The following is an 18,760-nucleotide window of genomic DNA, read 5'->3' on the forward strand; positions in this document are numbered from 1 at the left end:
ACTTAATAACTGCAAAGTAGTACTTACAGTATTCTAAAGAGCCAGAGACTTCTTACAGCTGTCCAAGGAGCTAGTAGTGCAAACAGCACCCTGAGCTGGGCGAATCTTTTGACATCCTTCTCAGAGAAGAGTATCCTTTCTCAGCGATTACAAAGAACTGCTGTAGTGATAACTAGTTATTTGCTCCAGCAGTTCCATATTAAATACTCCTCTGCCACCAAACACCCTGTACACTAGAGCTGGAATATTATTCATTTTTACCAGGCAGCTACCTCACTGTTGAAATTCATATCCGAAAGAATGATTAGACCTTGGCTTATTTTTCTTTTCATATAAAATGGGGAAACTGGTTCCATCATTTCTAAGTCCTCACTTCAGTGTTGTGCTTTAGGCTACTTTAAATTAGCAGAATTAAACGGGGCATTTTATGTAATAGATTAATCAAATAAATTGATCTATGGTTTTCAAAAGCACCTCAGCATATGTTCTCTCATTTTTATCCTTTTACAGCAATCTTCTTGAAATAAGTAGGGGCTGGTTGGAGCTCCAGATGAAAAAATTTAAGGATTAGGAGGTTTAGGTAGTTTTTCTAAAAGTGAAAATTGTTAAAGCCCAAACAAGGAACGGTTTGAAAATGGTGGTAGAGCCCAAAGATACTGGTCTTAAGAGTTCCACTCTAGAACTCCTTTGATCATACTAAAATATCAAAGTCACAGTGGTCTATCCACAGACCCACCACCCTTAGTAAAATGAGAGACACTGGTCATCAGGTACATGGTATAAATAGGTTTTTAGACTTCAAAATTTCAATGACCAGGTTATCAATTCTACCTTGCAATCTTCCTTACAACATAAAAAATTAACAGCAACTTTCTGATTGTATCTTGGCAGTTGACACCATACAATGGCAATATACAAGAAGAGAGAGAGAGTCTTAGCCAGGCAATCTGCTTTGAAAGGAAGAATGCACAGATAGTGCTAAACTTCCTTCCTGGGGAGACAATTTTCAATTGATACTTATGTATAATGAAAACCCAAAATAAAGGGTAGCAATCCAGTTCCCTTGGGTCTGACTTGCCTTGGGCATTTTGCCTAGTAAAGCAGTAAAAGGGGGGCAGGAATGGTTCCTGTCCCCAGAATGTAAAAATAATTGGAACTGGGATCATTGACAAATGCAGGAAAAGGAGTGAAGGCCCAGCCACCTAGTTCAGGCCTGCTTTTGGTAGTCAATACTGCACAAACACAACATCAAAGTGGTAGGGAGATCTTGGGCTGATGGGCTAAAAAACTGGACAATTAATACTGTGTTAATAACACCGAAGGGGTTGTAGGAGGTCAGCACTACTCAGAAGTAATGCAAAGAAGGAAGTGGAAGGGTCCATGTCTAACGGGCCGGACCAAAGAAAGTGCAACCAAGGTATTACAGAAATTCAAAATGGGCAAAACAATGACATCTGAGATTGTTAACGTTTTAAGTCCAAGAGAAAAGCATTTTGCTCAGTCAACATTTCCCATCAACTATGCAAAAGGGGCAGGGCAGGAGCAGGAGGGGCAAGAGAGCACAATCTTATCTGGATACATGGACACCTGAAATTGTGAGCATTAATATTCCATAAGAAGGGTCCAAGGGCAGGCAAGTGGTCTGGAGAGGGAAGATAATGGCAAGACTATGACTACTTAGAGCTTGATACACTGGAGCCAGTGCAAAAGGAGTGGGAGTATCGGTCGTTGTTTGATGGACAAGTTCACAGCATACTGCAGTGTTTATACTTTATTATGCCATGGGAAGCTGGAGCTGGGAATGCTTGCCTAACAAAGCCAGGGAGGAAAAACCCATTGCTAAATGCCATTGTGCTCATCAGCAGTCCCAGTAGAAGTTTTGTGTCATTAGCAGCCCCTGCAGTAATGCAAAGGGGGTGCAAAGGGATGCTATCCGACTCTAGAAAGAAGGGAGAATAGATAATTGCAAATATTCACATTATCAGTCCAAAAAAGGGGCCTTAGTCAGTACCCCTGATGTATACAGTGAGGGTACACGGGTCCTATCTAATGATTGTACTTTTGATATGTTATTGGTGCATATTAATTGTCCAAGAGCTGAGGTCATGATAGTTAGCTGAGGGGATATGACATTAGTCTACTGATAAAGACAACAATTTCAATTATGTATATTAACGGTCCACTAGAAGGGACCTTGGGGGAAAACAGTATCCCCTGCAGTATTACAAAGGAGATAAAATAGTCCTAGAAGTAACAGGGTTGTGAAAAACTCCAACTCCGCACATTAACTGTCCAAATAGAAAGGTCTTGGTGGTGGGCACAACCTACTGAAAGGCATAGGAAATGTGGGGGAGGAGGGGATCCTTGTCTATTGCCCAAGAACCAAATGCAAATATGCACATTAACAGGCCAAGGAATGGGGATTTAGGGGTCAGCAACCCTGATATACTGCAAATGGAGGGCAACAGGATAAGATGAACTAAGTTGCAGTTATGTACATTAATGTTGAAGGGACATGGTGTGGTCAATTAAAATCGTATACCTTGTACAAATATAAGGATCTTAAAGTAGCAGGCACTCCCTGCTAAAAGACAAAGGGAGTGGGGAGATAGGTGCCCCCATCAACTGTACAGGAACATGCACAAATGCAATTATGCACAATAACAAGCCATAAAAAGAGGCCTTAGTGATCATTACCCCTGCTGTACTACAAAAGGGGTCTGAGAGGACAGGATCTTATCCATATGGGATGAGCCATGTGCAGTTATGCACATTAATGTCCAAGGTGACTGGTTGTGGTCAGTTACAATTGTGCACCTTGACTGTCCAAATTTAACAGTCCTGTGGAGGGGGCACTTCCTGCTGGAAGGACAGGGAATGGAGAGGTGTCCTTGTCTAGTGCACAGGAACTCAGACAAATACAATAACAGGACAAGAAATGGGACTTAGGGGTCAAAATCTTTGTGGTACTTCTAAGGGGTTTGAAGGGGAAGGATCCTAATGTAATTGTCATTACACGTATTTGAGAAAGGGGCCTTAAGTGGACAGTACCCCATGCAGTAAAGCAAAGAGAGTGTGAAAAGAGTCAGGGACACAAGTTAACTCAAAGGACCATGGACAATTTTAATTACACATAGTCACAGTCCCAAAACAAGGGCTTTAAGGTAGTAAGTAACCTGTGCTTCAATAAGTGGAGTCCTGATCTAAAAAGCACAGTTGTGGACAACTGAGAATGTATACAAGACAACTAAGATTGTGCACATTAACTGCAGTAGTGTGTAAGATCTTGAGTAGTAGGCACCTCCTGTTGGAATATAAATAGAATGGGGAGGGTCCTTACCTGGTGTACAGGTACAGGAGCAAATGTAAGTATACACATTAACAGTCCAAGAAAACGAATCTTGGCTAGTCAGAAGCCCCCGCAGTAACGTAAATGGGGCAAGGAAATGGGATCCTAATCTAACATAAGGGAGCATGGGTTACTGAAATTATGCACATTTAAACTCTAGAGGAAAAGCAGCCACAGTTATCAGGACCCCTGATGCAAAGGAGGTGAAATGTGATGGGATCCTAGTGTAATTTTGCACATTAACTGTCCAAAAGAGAAACTAGTCAGTAGTCCCTCCTATAATACTAAGAACTCAAGATATTAGCTTGTCACGAGGGCACATGCACAGTGAGTCCCAAGAGGACTCTGAGTCACTAACATCCCCTGATATAATACAGAAAGGGAGGGATATTAATTTAAAGAGAGGGGCCTTGAACACTGGAATTTTGCATGTAAATACTCCCAGAAAAAGTAACGGAGGTAATTAATACATCTTCTTATAAAACAAAGAGAGTACAAGGGACTTAAGTGAAAGATATATTTGTGGTCAATTACCATGGGTCACTTAATTCTAGTACAAAGGTCTTGAGTAAAGGGCATCCACCACTGAATACAAGGGAAATTAGTGAGGTCTTTATATACTGCAGAGGAAGAAGGACAAATGCAATTGTGCATTAACAGTGAAAAGAAGGGGCCTTGGTGTTCAGGACCCTATGCTGTAATGCTGACAGGGTGTGAGAGAATGGGATGCACCACAACAGTCCCAAGTACCCTCTGTGGTAATGCAAAGAGAGTAGAAAGGGACTGGAAACTAGACTGACAGAAAGGACCATAGTTGCAGTTAAGCATCTTAAGAGTCCCAAAAACGCTCCCATGTAATGCAAAGGGAGTAGGAGGTAACGGGATTCTAGACCAACAGAAGGGAACACAGGTGCAATTACCATCATGACAGTCCCAAATGCCCTCCCAGGTAATGTAAAGGGAGTCATGGGATCCGAAACTAACAAAAGGGACCACATCTGCATTTAAACACATTCACAGATCCAAGTACCTTCTGTGGTAATGCAAACAAAGCTGGAGGGGATGGACCCCAGACTAAGAGAAGGGACCACAGCTGCAATTAAACACTTTAATAGTCCCAAGTGCCCTCTGCTGTAATGCAAAGGGAGTAAGAGGGCATGGGAAGTGAGACTAACAGAAGGGACCACAGATGCAATTAAGCACTTCAACAGTCCCAAATACACTCCTAGGTAATGTTAAGGGAGTTAGAGGGCATGGAATCCTAGATTAACAAAACAGATTACAGCTGCATTTAAGCACCTTTCTGTCCCAATACCAACAAGTAATACAAATGAGTAGAAAGGGATGAGATCCTAGAATTACAAAGGGACCACAGCCAAAAAACGAGCACAGTGACAGTCCGAAATATGTTCCCAAGTTACGTGAGGGAACTGGAGTGCTTGAGAAAGTACACTTAACAGATGGGACTACAGCTGCCACTAACCACTTTAAAGGTCTCAAATACCTCTGCAGTCATGCAAAAGGAGATAGGTGGGAATGGGATCCTAGGTTAACATAAGGGATTGTACCTGCATTTAATAAGCACATTAACAGTCCCTTGTAGCCTCTGTGGAAACGCAAATCAAGTAGGAGGGGATGGGATCCCAGACTAACGAAGGGACAGGAGTCCAATTAAAATAGTCCCAAATGCCCTCTGCAGAAATGCAAAGGGAGTTAGGTGGGAATGGGATCCTAGGTTAAAAAAAAAGGACTGTACCTGCATTCAAGCACAGTAACAGTCCATTGTACACTGTGGTAATGCAAATCAAGGAGGGAAAGGGAATCTAGACCAACAGAAGGGACAGCAGCTTCAATGAAGCCCATTAAGAGTCCCAAGTACCCTTTGCAGTGATGTAAAGGGAGTTAGGTGGGAATATAGTTCAAGGTTAACATAAGGGACTGTACCTGCATTTAAGCACATTGAAAGTCCCTTGTAGCCTCTGGGATGATGCAAAGGGAGTTACGTGGGAATGGGATCCCACCTTACAAAGGGACTGTAACTGCATTTAAGCACATTAACAGTCCTTTGTACCCTCTTTTATAATGCAAATTGAGTAGGAGGGCATGGGAATCTAGACGGACAGATGAGACTGTATAGGCAGGTAAACGCATTAACAGTCCCAAGTACGCTCTGCAGTCATGCAAAGGGAGTTAGGTGGGAATGGGATCATAGGTAACATAAGGGACTGTAGTGCCATTTAAGCACATTAAAAATCCCTTGTACACTCTGTGGTAATGTAAATCAAGTAGGAGGGAATGGGATTCTAGACTAAGAGGGAAACTGTAGCTGCATTAAAGCTTGTTAACAGTCCCAATTACCATCTGCAGTCATGAAAAGGGAGTTAGGTGGGATTTCGGGGTTAACTCAAGGCACTGTACCTGCATTTAAACACATTAGCAGTCCCTGGTAGCCTCTTTGGTAATGCAAATGGAGGCAGGTGGAAGTGGGATCCTTGAACTCTACCTGCATTTAAGCACCATAACAGTCCCTTGTACCCTCCGTGGTAATGTAAATCCTGTAGGAGGGGATGGGATCCTAGACTCAAGGGACTGTGGCTTCAGTAAAGCCCATTAATAGTCCCAAATACCCTCTGCAGTCATGCAAAGGGAGTTAGGTGGGAACAAGATCCTAGGTTAACCGTAAGGGACTGTAGCTGCATTTAAGCACTTCAACAGTACTTTGTAGCCTCTGTGGTAGTGCAAAAGGAGTTAGGTGGAAATGGGATCCTGGTTATCAAAAGGGACTGTAGATCCATTTAAGTACATTAACCATCCCTTCTACCCTCCTCTGGTAATGCAAATCAAGAAGGAAGGGAACGGATCCTAGACTAACAGAAAGGACTGTAGCTGCAATCAATCGCATTTAAAGTCCCAAGTATTCTCTGCAGTCATACAAAGTGAGTTAGTTGGGGGTGGGATCCCAGATTACCATAAGGGACTATAATTGCATTTAAGCATGTTAACAGTCCCTTGTACAGTCAGTGGTAATGCAAAGGGGGTTAGTTGGGAATGGGATCCTAGGTGAAACAATAAAGGGGACTATATCTGCATTTAAGCACATTAACAGTCCCTTATATCCTCTGTGGTAATGTAAATCTGTAGGAGGGGATGGGAATCTAGACTAAGAGAAGGGACTGTAGCTGTGATTAAGCCGATTAACAGTCCCAAGTACCCTCTGCAGTCATGAAAAGGGAGTTAGGTAGGAATGGGTTCCTAGGTTAAAAAAAAAAAAAAAGGGACTGTAGCTGCATTTAAGCACATTAACAGTCCATTATACCCCCTTTGGTAATGCAAATCGAGGACAGCCTGGGAATCTAGACTAATAGAAGAAGGGAGGGCAGTGCAATTAAGCCCATTAACAAGTCCCATGTAGGCTCTGCATTAATGAAAAGGGAGTTAGGTGGGAATGGGATCCTAGGTTAACATAAGGGACTGTAGTTGCATTTAAGCACATTAATAGTTATACAGTTTGTGGTAATGCAAACCGTGTAAGAGAGGATGGGAATGTACACTAACAGAAGGGAATGCAGCTACAGTAAGCTCAGTAACAGTCCCAAGTACCCTCTGCAGTCAGGAAAGGGAGTTAGGTGGAAATGGAATCTTAGGTTACAAAAGGGACTGTAGCTCCATTTAAGCACATAAACAATCCATTGTACTCCCTTTGGTAATGCAGATTGAGTAGGAGGGCATGGGAATCTGGACTAACAGAAGGGGCTGTAGCTCTAATTGAGCCCATTAACAGTCCCAAGTACCCTCTGCAGTTGTGAAAAGAGAGTTAGGTGGGGATGAGATCCTAGGTTAACATAAGGAGCTGTAGCTGTTTTTAAGCCCATTAACAGTCCCTTGTAGAGCCTGTGGTAACGCAAATCATGTAGGAGTGGATGGGCATCTAGGGTAACAGAAGGGACTGTAGCTGCAATAAAGCCCAATAACAATCCCAAGTACCCTCTGCAGTCATGAAAAGAGAGTGAGGTGGGAATGGAATCCTAGGTTAAAAGGGGGGTGGGGAGAGATTTCACTTGCATTTAAAAGCACATTAACAGTCCCTTGTGTCCTCTTTGGTAATCTAAAGGGAATTAGGAGGTAATTAGCTCTAATGGGATCCTAGGCTAAGATAAGGGACAGCAGTACAATTAAGCCCATTAGCAAGTTCTATGTAGGCTCTGCAGTAATGAAGAGGGAGATAGTTGGGGATGGGATCCTAGGTTAATATAAGTGACTGTAGCTGCTTTTAAGCACAGTAACAGTCCCTTGTACCCTCTGTGGTAATGCAAAGGGAGTTAGGTGAGAATAGGATCCTACCTAAATAAAGCGACTGTTTCTACATTTAAGCATATTAAGTCCCTTGTATCCTCTTTGGTAACCTAAAAGGAATTAGGTAGGGATGGGATCCTAGACTTAACGGAAGGGACAGTAGTGCAACTAAGGCCATTAACAAGTCCTATGTAGGCTCTGCAGTAATGGAAGGGAGATAATTAGGGATGGGATCCTAGGTTAAGACAGGGGACTGTAGCTGCATTTAAGCCCATTAAAAGTCCCAAGTACCTTCTGCAGTCATTAAAAGGGAGTTAAGTGGGAATAGGGTCCTAGATAAACATAAGGGACTGTAGCTGCTTTTAAGCACAGTAACAGTCCCTTGTACCCTCTGTGGTAGTGCAAGGGAGTTAGGTGGGAATGGGATCATAGGTAAACATAAGAGACTGTAGATGCATTTAACCACAGTAACAGTCTCTCGTGTACTCTGGGGTAATGCAAACTGAGTACAGGGATGGGATTCTAGACGAACAGAAGGGACAGCAGTGTAATAAAGCCCATTAACAAGTCCATGTAGGCTCTGCAGTAATGAAAAGGGAGTTGGGTGGCAATGGGATCCTAGAGTAACATAAAGGACTGTAGCTCTATTTAAGCACATTAGCAGTCCCTGTACTCTGTGTTAATGCAAATGGAGTAGGATGGAACAGATTCTAGATAACAGAAGGGACTGTACCTGCAACAAAGCCCATTAATAGTCCCAAGTACTCTCTGCAATCACGAAAAGGGAGTTAGGTGGGGAGGGGATCCTAGGTAATTGCATTTAAGCACATTAACATTCCCTTGTATCCCCTTTGGTAATGCAAATGGAGTAGGAGGGCATGGGAATCTCAAATAACAGAAGGGATTATGGCTCTAATTGAGCCCATTAACTCCCCCAAGTACCCTCTGCAGTCATTCAAACAGGTTTAAATGGGAATGGGATCATAGGTAAACATGAGAGACTGTAGATGCATTTAAGGATGTTAACAGTCTCTACACTCTGGGGTAATGCAAATCAAGTTAAGAGGGATGGGCTCCTGGACTAATAGGAGGGACAGCAGTGCAATTAAGCCCATTAACAAGTCCCATATAGGCTCTGCATTAATGAAAAGGAAGTTAGGTGCGAATGGGATCCTAGGTTAACATAAGGGACTATAGCTCCATTTAAGCACATTAACAGTCCCTTGTGCCCTTTGTGGTAATGCAAATCCAGTAAGAAGGAAACTGATTCTAGATTAACAGAGGGACTGTAGCTGCAGTAAAGCCTATTAACAGTCCCAAGGACCCTCTGCAGTCATTAAAAGGGAGGAGTCAGGTGGGAATAGGGTCCTAGATAAACATAAGGGACTGTAGCTGCTTTTAAGCACAGTAACAGTCCATTGTACCCTCTGTGGTAGTGCAAGGGAGTTAGGTGGGAATGGGGTCATAGGTAAACGTAAGAGACTGTAGATGCATTTAAGCACAGTAACAGTCTCTTGTACACTCTGGGATAATGCAAATTGAGTAGGTGGGATGGACTCCTAGATTAACAGAAGGGACAGCAGTGCCATTAAGCCCATTAACAAGTCCATGTAGGCTCTGCAGTAATGAAAAGGGAGTTAGGTGGCAATGGGATCCTAGATTAACATAAAGGACTGTAGCTCTATTTAAGCACATTAGCAGTCCTTTGTGCCTTCTGTGTTAATGTAAATCGTGTAGGAGTGAATGGGAATCTAGACTAACAGAAGGGACTGTAGCTGCAGTAAAACCCATTAACAGTCCCAAGTACCCTCTGCAGTCATTCAAAGAGCTTTAAATGGGAATGGGATCATCGGTAAACATGAGACACTGTAGATGCATTTAAGGATGTTAACAGTCTCTACCTTCTGGGGTAATGCAAATCAAGTAAGAGGGATGAGCTCCTAGACTAATAGGAGGGACAGCAGAGCAATTAAGCCCATTAACAAGTCCCATATAGGCTCTGCATTAATGAAAAGGAAGTTAGGTGCGAATGGGATCCTAGGTTAACATAAGGGACTATAGCTCCATTTAAGCACATTAACAGTCCCTTGTGCCCTTTGTGGTAATGCAAATCCAGTAAGAAGGAAACTGATTCTAGATTAACAGAGGGACTGTAGCTGCAGTAAAGCCTATTAACAGTCCCAAGGACCCTCTGCAGTCATTAAAAGGGAGGAGTCAGGTGGGAATAGGGTCCTAGATAAACATAAGGGACTGTAGCTGCTTTTAAGCACAGTAACAGTCCATTGTACCCTCTGTGGTAGTGCAAGGGAGTTAGGTGGGAATGGGGTCATAGGTAAACGTAAGAGACTGTAGATGCATTTAAGCACAGTAACAGTCTCTTGTACACTCTGGGATAATGCAAATTGAGTAGGTGGGATGGACTCCTAGATTAACAGAAGGGACAGCAGTGCCATTAAGCCCATTAACAAGTCCATGTAGGCTCTGCAGTAATGAAAAGGGAGTTAGGTGGCAATGGGATCCTAGATTAACATAAAGGACTGTAGCTCTATTTAAGCACATTAGCAGTCCTTTGTGCCTTCTGTGTTAATGTAAATCGTGTAGGAGTGAATGGGAATCTAGACTAACAGAAGGGACTGTAGCTGCAATAAAACCCATTAACAATCCCAAGTACCCTCTGCAGTCATGAAAAGAGAGTGAGGTGGGAATGGAATCCTAGATTTAAAAACGGGGGAGGGGGATTGTACATGCATTTAAAAGCACATTAACAGTCCCTTGTGTCCTCTTTGGTGATCTAAAGGGAATTAGGAGGGGATGGGATCCTAGGCTAAGATAAGGGACAGTAGTACAATTAAGCCCATTAGCAAGTTCTATGTAGGCTCTGCAGTAATGAAAAGGGAGATAGTTGGGGATGGGATCCTAGGTTAACATAAGGGACTGCAGCTGCACTTAAGGACATTAACAGTCCCTGTACCCTCTGTGGTAATGCAAATCCAACAAGAAGGAAACTGATTCTAGATTAACAGAAGGGACTGTATCTGCAATAAAGCCCATTAACAGTCCATTGTCCCCCTTTTGGTAATACAAATAGAGTAGGAGGGCATGGGACTCTGCTAACAGAAGGGACTGTAGCTCTAATTGAGCCTATTAACAGTCCCAAGTATCCTCTGCAGTCATGCAAAGAGATTTAGACAGGAATGGGATCATAGGTAAACATAAGAGACTATAGATGCATTTAAGCACAGTAACAGCCTCTCATACATTCTGGGGTAACACAAATTGAGTAGGAGGGATGGGATTCTAGACTAACAGAAGGGACGGCAGTACAACTAAGTCCATTAATAAGTCCATGTAGGCTCTGCATTAATGCAAAAGGAGTTGGGGGGCGTGGGTTCCTAGGTTAACGTAAGGGACTGTAGCTCCACTTAAGCACATTAACAGTCCCTTGTGCCCTTTGTGGTAATGCAAATCGAGTAGGAAGGGAATGGATTCTAGAGTGACAAAAGGAACTGTAGCTGTAATAAAGCTCATTAACAGTTCCAAGTACCCTCCGCAGTACCCTCCTCACTCAAAGGGAGTTAGGTGGGGATGGGTTCCTAGGTTAACATAAGGGACTACAGCTGTCTAAGTCCATTATCAGTCCCTTGTACTGCCTGTAGTAACGCAAATCATCTAGGAGGGGAATTGGTGCTAGACTAACAGAGGGGTCTGTAGCTGCAATCAAGCCCATTAACTGCCGGAAGTATCCTCTGCTGTAATGCAAAGGCAGTTAGTTGGGGATGGGATTCTAGTTTAAAGAAAGGAGTCATTGGGACTGCAATTTTGCACATGAACAGTGTCAGGAAATGGCCTTAGATAATTAGCACCTTTCAGAAGTAAAGATGGTGCAGGGTTCCTGATACAAAAGGCTCAGGCGTAATCAATTAGGTTTGTGCACATAAAATGTCCTAGTGCAGAGTTCTTAAGTAGTAAGGGTCCTCTGCCAGAATACAAAGTGGGTGGGTGTGACTAATTCACAGGACATTGACAAATGCAACTATGAACATTATCAATTCAAGAGAAGGTTCCTTGAGAGTCTGACCCATATAGCATGCAAATGGGATACAGTGGCCCATTAAAATGGATAGGACTCTGGACAACTGCAACTGTGCAAATTAACTGTCCAAAAGCTGAGTTCTTGAATAATCTGCATGACCTAGCAGTAGTCCACCGAGTGTGGGATTTCATTTTTTATTGCATGGGACCATAGATATATGTAATTATGCACATCAATTGTTTAATAAGAGAAGGGACTTTGGGTAATCAGAACTCCTCAGAAGAAATGGCACAGAAGTAAGGGATATCCTAGACTAATGGATGGGACCATGGGAAATGAGGATTTTACATATTAATGCAAAGTGATAGGTAGTCTGAACTGCCTAGGAGCAATGAAGAGCATGGGTGGGTCTTAACCTGTTAAGCAGGACCATGACTAACAGTAGTTGTACCCATTAATATACCAAAGTAAAGGACTTTGAGGATGAGCACTTCTGCTGTAGTGCAAAAAAGTTGCAGAGGACTTGTGTAATGAACAACTGGGATTCTTCTCATTAATAATTCGAGGAAGATGGTCTCAGGTAGTCAGCACTGCCTAATAGCAATGCGAATGGGATGGAGGGTCATTGATTAATGGGGAAGATGATGTACAGTTTGGTACTTTAATTGTCCAAGAACAGCAGGACTCCCGAAAAGCAGAGCAAAATTGGTAGGATGCCTTTGTTTAATGGACAAGGCTATGACAATTGGGACTGAGCACATTAACTGTGGAACAAAAAATCTGGGTTTTCTGTGCCCCCTGCTGAATGCAAAAGGGTTTTTGACTGGGATCTAATCCAATGGGCAGGATTATGAACAAGTAGAATTTCACTCAGTGCAAAGAGTTTAGGTGGTCAGCACAGTATATATGCACTGTCCAGAAAACTGGGATTGTGACTACTGCAGCAATGACAGAGGAATGGTTTCTCCTTCCTTAAGGACAGGGGATTGAGAAGATTGAGTAACTAGACTTATGAAAGCTCTCAATTAATTAACATTTCCTAATATTAATGCAAAGGGTGTGTGGATTCTTTGTTCTAACATGGGACAATGGACAAAAGGGATTCTGTACATTAATTGAAAATGGTGACTCAGGTAGTCAGCATTCAAGATCTGCAATGCTAGAGGCAGACAGGGTATCCCAGTCTACTGGGTGAGCAACGGACAACTTATTTTTAGCACTGAATCAATGCAAATTTCACGGGCTTTAGGGAGAAACAGGACTGAGCCTGGGCTGGGGCTGGGGCTGGGGCTGGGGCAGGGGCAGGGGCAGGGGCAGGGCCAGGGGTTGGGGCAGGGCCAGGGCCAGGGGCTGGGGCTGGGGCTGGGGCTGGGGCTGGGGCTGGGGCCGGGACTGGGGCCAGAGCTGGGGCCGGGGTTGGGGCTAGGGCCGGGGCTGGGGCCAGAAAGGGGGTTGCTGGGAACAGGGCTGGGGTGGAGCTAGAGGCTGTGGAGTCAAGGAACCACAGAAAATTGAAATTATGAGCAATAATACTCCAATATAATAAGTTCGAATAGAAGAAGCAAGTCCACAGCAATTCAAGTTTCCTGCAGATACGTGGGTCATTAGTCAATTAGTGCAGCATTAAGGGTGAGAACAAAGCAAGGCCTGGACCGGAGTGGACCTTCAAATATTCCTTTTTACATTCAGTCATAACGTTAAATTTTTAATTAACTACTTCTGTGCTATAAGACTCTTCAAAAATCCAAAGGGAAGTAGTTTATTAAGTCAGTCCCAGAGTAAAAAATAGTAAAAACTTTAAAATGGCTTATTATTTTACTTTGAATATCTAAAGACAAAAAAAGTTTAAGCAATTTGTAGAAAAAGAAACTGAAAACTTTAAGGAATTTTAAAGGAACCCAAACATGAAAACCAATTAAATGTGACTGAAATGAAATCTACAAATAAAGCCCCTAAATACATTTTCATAGTAGTCCCTTAAGGCTTAAATCGAACACTAGCAAACCACATAAACTATGTATGACTGACATCCAAGAAACAAATAGAAATCAAAATCCGACCCCAGCATTAGCCATGGGGTAGGTGTTCCTCTTGAGGAAGGCAGGGATTCCTCTTCTGCCACCTGTTGGCCAACGATCATCTGCGATCCATTCTGGTCCTTGCCACGACTCACCGCCATTTTCACACTTGGCAGGCATGGAGCACTGCCCCTGGCCAAAGTGCAGAAGAGCAGAGGCGGGGTTGGCGGGGGCGGGTAGTACACTAGCCTTAGGCCACGGCACCAATGCAGAGGAATGGCGTGAAGTTCAGCCCGCACAACCTAATATCCTGCACTGCAAGTGGCAATGCCGGAGGGGAGGGAGCAAGTGAAAGGGGAGGGAGGTGGAAAGGCCAAATGTCCTTGGAAAGACCTTGGTACCACCCACTGGGAGTAGTACAAACGTGGCCCGTCCTGACTGGCTGAATAGAGACGGTAGCGAGGTGCTATTCTAACTCGGTCTAATTCCATCCTCCACTAACTGGCTGCGACCAATTCCACCATCCTTTCTGATTGGGTGGGTCATGCGGCAATCCAACATTGCCAATCCCTCCTTTCACTTTTTCGCGGCAAAGCCCGCCATCTTTAACAATGCGGCAGGCCCTCCTGGTGCAAAGCCCGCCAAGAATGTAACGGTCGCTCACCCCTGCCATGACATCCACGTGACAAACTGCCATGATATCCACATGACAAGGTCAGCCATATTGTCCCTGCAGCAAAACCTGTCAGGAAATGCACACGGCAAAGACAAAGGCCCGCCATGTTTTAGACTGCGGCAAGTACTTAAGCCGCCATCTTTTACTATGTAACAGAATATTTCCACCGCCATGCTGCACACTAGAACAAAGACACCCATGATGTGGCTTCCCGCCACTGGAACACTGCGGCAAAATAGATCCGCCATTTTGAGCACTCTAACAAAGCAGAGAGCCATGCTAAGCAATGCTGCAAAGTCAAAATCGCCATTTTGAACCCTGCGCCTAGGTCCTCTCCCTCTCATTTTCGATTAGCCTTTTGTAATGTGACACAGGATGATCCTGTTTTTCCACCTCATGATACCACAATTCATGCAAAACTCCTAACATGACCCAAATCAGCTCATTCAAAACACTTAACTCATGCAATGCATATCATTTCCTCTGCCTGTCCCACTATTCATCTTACCTTCCTGGTTTATATTTAGCACAAACAACTAGCTCTCAGCCAAGCTGGGCGGCAATTCTAAAGTGGCCGCCATCTTTCCTCCCCAGCCTAACCAACCCCCTAGCCTAACTGCAAAGTCATCTCCCAGCCAAAGCCGTAGGTCCACTCACACAACACCAAACGATTAGCAGCAACATTTTGTAGACATTCCAGATAGTACAACGAACCACAAAACCCAACACTTTTCCATCCATAAAAAGCCCCGATGGGCGATGAAAAAAAAAAAATCTAAGCAGGTATCCGCGGCCCCGATGGGCAAGGAAAAAAAAAATTAAAGCAGGTATCCGAGGCCCCGATGGGCAAGGAAAAAAAGAAAAATCAAAGCAGGTATCCAAGGCCCCGATGGGCCAAAAAATAAATTAAAAAAAAAAAAAAAAAAGGCAGGTATCCATTGCCCCGTTGGGCCAGAGGGTTGGAGAGAGAGGGGGTACACAGCAGGTATCCAAGGCCCCGATGGGCTAAGGGAAAAAAAAATTAAAAGCAGGTATCCGCGGCCCCGATGGGCAAAAAAATAATATTAAAACCAGGTATCCAAAGCCCCGATGGGCAAAATATAGAAAAGGGGAAGAAAAAGAAGGCTAAACCACAAAAAACCAGAGGAGTCAACCAAAAATCATTCCAAAGAAAAATTCCTTTAAAATGGAAAACTGCCTAAAAATATCCCAAATATCTGTAAAATAGCGAGGTGTCAAGAAAATACTAGGAGAAATTTCAGATTTTTAAAAATATTTTATGAATTTTTGGTGATTTTTTTAAAAGAAATACGCCATAAGGCATGGTTGGGGGCTGGAAAATGTTCCAGAAAGAACCACAAGGGCAAAGAGATCCAATATGAGCAAGCTTCTACCCCGGGAAAAGAAGAAATATGGCGGTCGCAGCAAAGTGCAGCGCTTTAAGAAGTGAGAGGGAGGGGACTGAGGGCGGAGGGAGTAGAAGAGGAGTGGCCTAGAAGATTGAAAGCCAGACATATTTGTAGTTTAGCCAGCTCAAAAATTTACCCAGTAACAAGAAAAAGAGAGATTTCAAAAAAACAGCAACATACTAAAAAGAACATTAGACTGGAGGTAGGCTTCATTTCTAGTCTAGGAGCCACGACTTCAAAGGGTTTTCAATGGGTTCGCATCTGTAAAATAGGGACGTTGAGTAAATCAAATTAGATAACTGATGTTAAAATTCTCCACAAACAGTATAGCAAATGAAAAGGTTTTAGTTTAATTTGGTTTTGAAGTAGGAGGAAAGGGGAAGTAGAGCTTTGATATGTTAATAAAGTATCCAAATACCTCATTTAGCCAGAATGTATAACTGCCCCACCAAACGTTTGAACCAAAGAAGCTAGGAAGGGGCAATACATTAAGGTTAGAACCCTCTTCAAGGGACTTTCCCTTCCGTTATCTAATGTGATAGTGAAGGTTTACTCGAAAAAGAGACCCATAAAGGTTACACGATGTGCTCAAAGTCACACACCATGATTCTGATTCAGTGTATTTTCTACTCCAGCACTCTGCCTGTGTGGCCCCTGATAATAGAAGACTGGAAGTGCTTCTAAGTGAACAAGAGAGGAAGGAAAAGACATTTCACAGAATGTCGATTTAGCCCCTAAATAATCTATATTATTTTTAATTTTTAAACTGTGAAACCTTAATCTTTAGTATTTTCTACTTCCTCCGTGAATCTGATGACCCCAACAATGAAGCAGTCATAAGTGTAGAGTAGCGAAGTTCACCCGCTGCCAGTAACTGGTAGGAAAATGTTCATATAAAAGCCAAAGCTTCCCCCAGAAATCTGGCTATTTAGGTGAGAAGCAATTAATCTCCTAAACCATCCTATACGGTTTATCAGAGAAACAATAGAGAAACTGAGGGAGACGATGGAAACTAAGTATTACACACAACTCCTAGAAAATCAAAGGATACATTGCCCTCCCAGTGGCTGAACTGGAAAGTGTAACTATTAACCCAAATAGTATCAGGTAAGGATGCCCTCCAGTCTCCAAATAAGTAATAAGGTATGCAAAATTTTCTTCCTTAAAGGACACACTCCATCTTCTAAGTGCTCTTGGTTCACACAAAAAGGTAATCTGACTTATAGCAAATGAAGGATATTGCATTGTAAAAGTAGTATAATTTTCCATAGGACCTTTCCTCAACACTCAAAACTTAAACTATGAAGCAAATGCCTACAAACAAATTTGTTATGCTTTCCAGATTTGGGGAAGGAAATGGGATTCATATATATATATATATATATATATATATATATTTATATATATATATATATATTTCTGAAAGTCTTTAAAATTTCACCCTAATTTAGTCTTTCACAAGTTTCTAATGAGACAAATAGAGAAAAAGGAGTCTTTCGTTGCATAGAGTAGTAAATTGAGATTGAGGGATGTTGTTTTCTTTGCTTTTGGTTTAAAAACTAGTGGCAGCAAGAGGATCCCACAGTAGAGGTCCTTGGACTCAGATAATTTTGGTTGCACTTTAGTGAAATATCCCTGTTGAGAAAACTGCCTTGCATGTCAAATCTCTCTAGTGAGAATTGTGGAATTTAAATGGAGTTTAAAATTACTGTAGTGATCACGGTATATTTGAAAAGTAACCATACCTGTAAAAGGCAGTAAATAGTGACAAACATTTTGATATCGTTTCAGTCAGCAGAGAAAAAATGATTATATAAGTGGTTGTTATGTAACAACTACTGTGATCTCAGCCTAGACTAACCAGCAAGACCTAAAAAGCAAGTCAACTATCACTAGTAGCAACACTATCAGGTCCTAAGCTCCTTCTCTATAGGCCACAAACTAATAGTATCACCAGGAATCTGATCTCATTATAGAATTTAACCTGTTTCAGCTTATTTTGTCTTTAGCACAGGGTACCAATTATTAGGGTAACTAGGCCTGTCCAATAGAATTTTCTACAATCGTGGAAATGTTCTATACATTTTAGACTTTGGGTTAGGAAAAATTTTCTAAAACAAGACTCAAAGTGCATCCACTACTAAAAAATTGATAAAGTTGAATTTTTGAAATCAAAATCTTTTGTTTCACAAAAACACTTTAAAAGGTGAAAAGAAAAGTTATAAACTGGTTGTCCCGGGATTCTACAGGCAGGCTCTGGTTCCGGGAGGGTGGCCAGACTAGCAGATTACTCCCATTGGCTGTCATAGTAATCTTTCATGGGATCGGGTGAGATTAGGCCGCCAAAATGGTGTTGACATGTTGATTTGGGCTGACTCTCACTCACATCAGACACAGGATATTTTAAGGCTCTAGGCTACCAAGGTCCACTGCCAAGACTTGGGCTAAAAGAACTGCAGAGGAAAGAAACAGATTCCAAAGAGCCATTACATTGGAAATGGTAACAGCTTTGCTACTTTTTCTAGTAATGGAAGACATCAAATTAGCCAGGTATGGTGCATTTGACAATAAAGAACATGAAGAAATGGTTTCTAGACCTAAAAATGAAGAGATAGTACTCAGACATTATGGAGAATTTCCACATGAACTGTTAAATAAACAAGTGTATAAGTACCTATCCTCTACCCATCATTCTAAATCTTCATTGTTAAATCACTACACCTTTCATGGGTCCATGACATTTATAGAAAGGGACTACTTATATAGAAAGGCACGCCCCCGAAATATGAGCCTAGGGCCCAGCATGTCCTGTAGCAGCCCTGCAGCAGCCCTTCATTCTCCTACTGTTTATCATGTTCAGGCTTTACTTATCCCTTTCCTGCTGCCCCCTCCCCCACCTTCAGCCCTCAATTCTCCACTTCACATTCCTCCTTTCACAACCTGGCTTTGCCTTCACTTCTGCTTGGCTTCATTTTATAAATA

The 18,760-nt window shown here is 42.6% G+C and overlaps 1 long non-coding RNA gene across 6 annotated transcripts in view; it reads right to left on the reverse strand.

The window, feature by feature from the left end:
* Positions 1 to 15,771, reverse strand: part of LOC116747609 — a 30,319-nt gene extending 14,548 nt beyond the window's left edge. For 2 of the 6 annotated variants that reach the window (XR_004348082.1, XR_004348079.1), the window contains exon 1: positions 28 to 12,930. This is a non-coding gene — a long non-coding RNA (uncharacterized LOC116747609). Of the gene's footprint in view, positions 1 to 27; positions 12,931 to 15,026 lie in introns of those variants that run through there. The other 4 variants (XR_004348080.1, XR_004348078.1, XR_004348081.1 and 1 more) reach the window with 3 other exon arrangements.
* Between the last annotated feature and the right edge of the window lie 2,989 nt (positions 15,772 to 18,760).

This window comes from Phocoena sinus, chromosome X (assembly GCF_008692025.1).
Source record: "Phocoena sinus isolate mPhoSin1 chromosome X, mPhoSin1.pri, whole genome shotgun sequence".
NCBI classification, from domain to species: Eukaryota; Metazoa; Chordata; class Mammalia; order Artiodactyla; family Phocoenidae; genus Phocoena; species Phocoena sinus.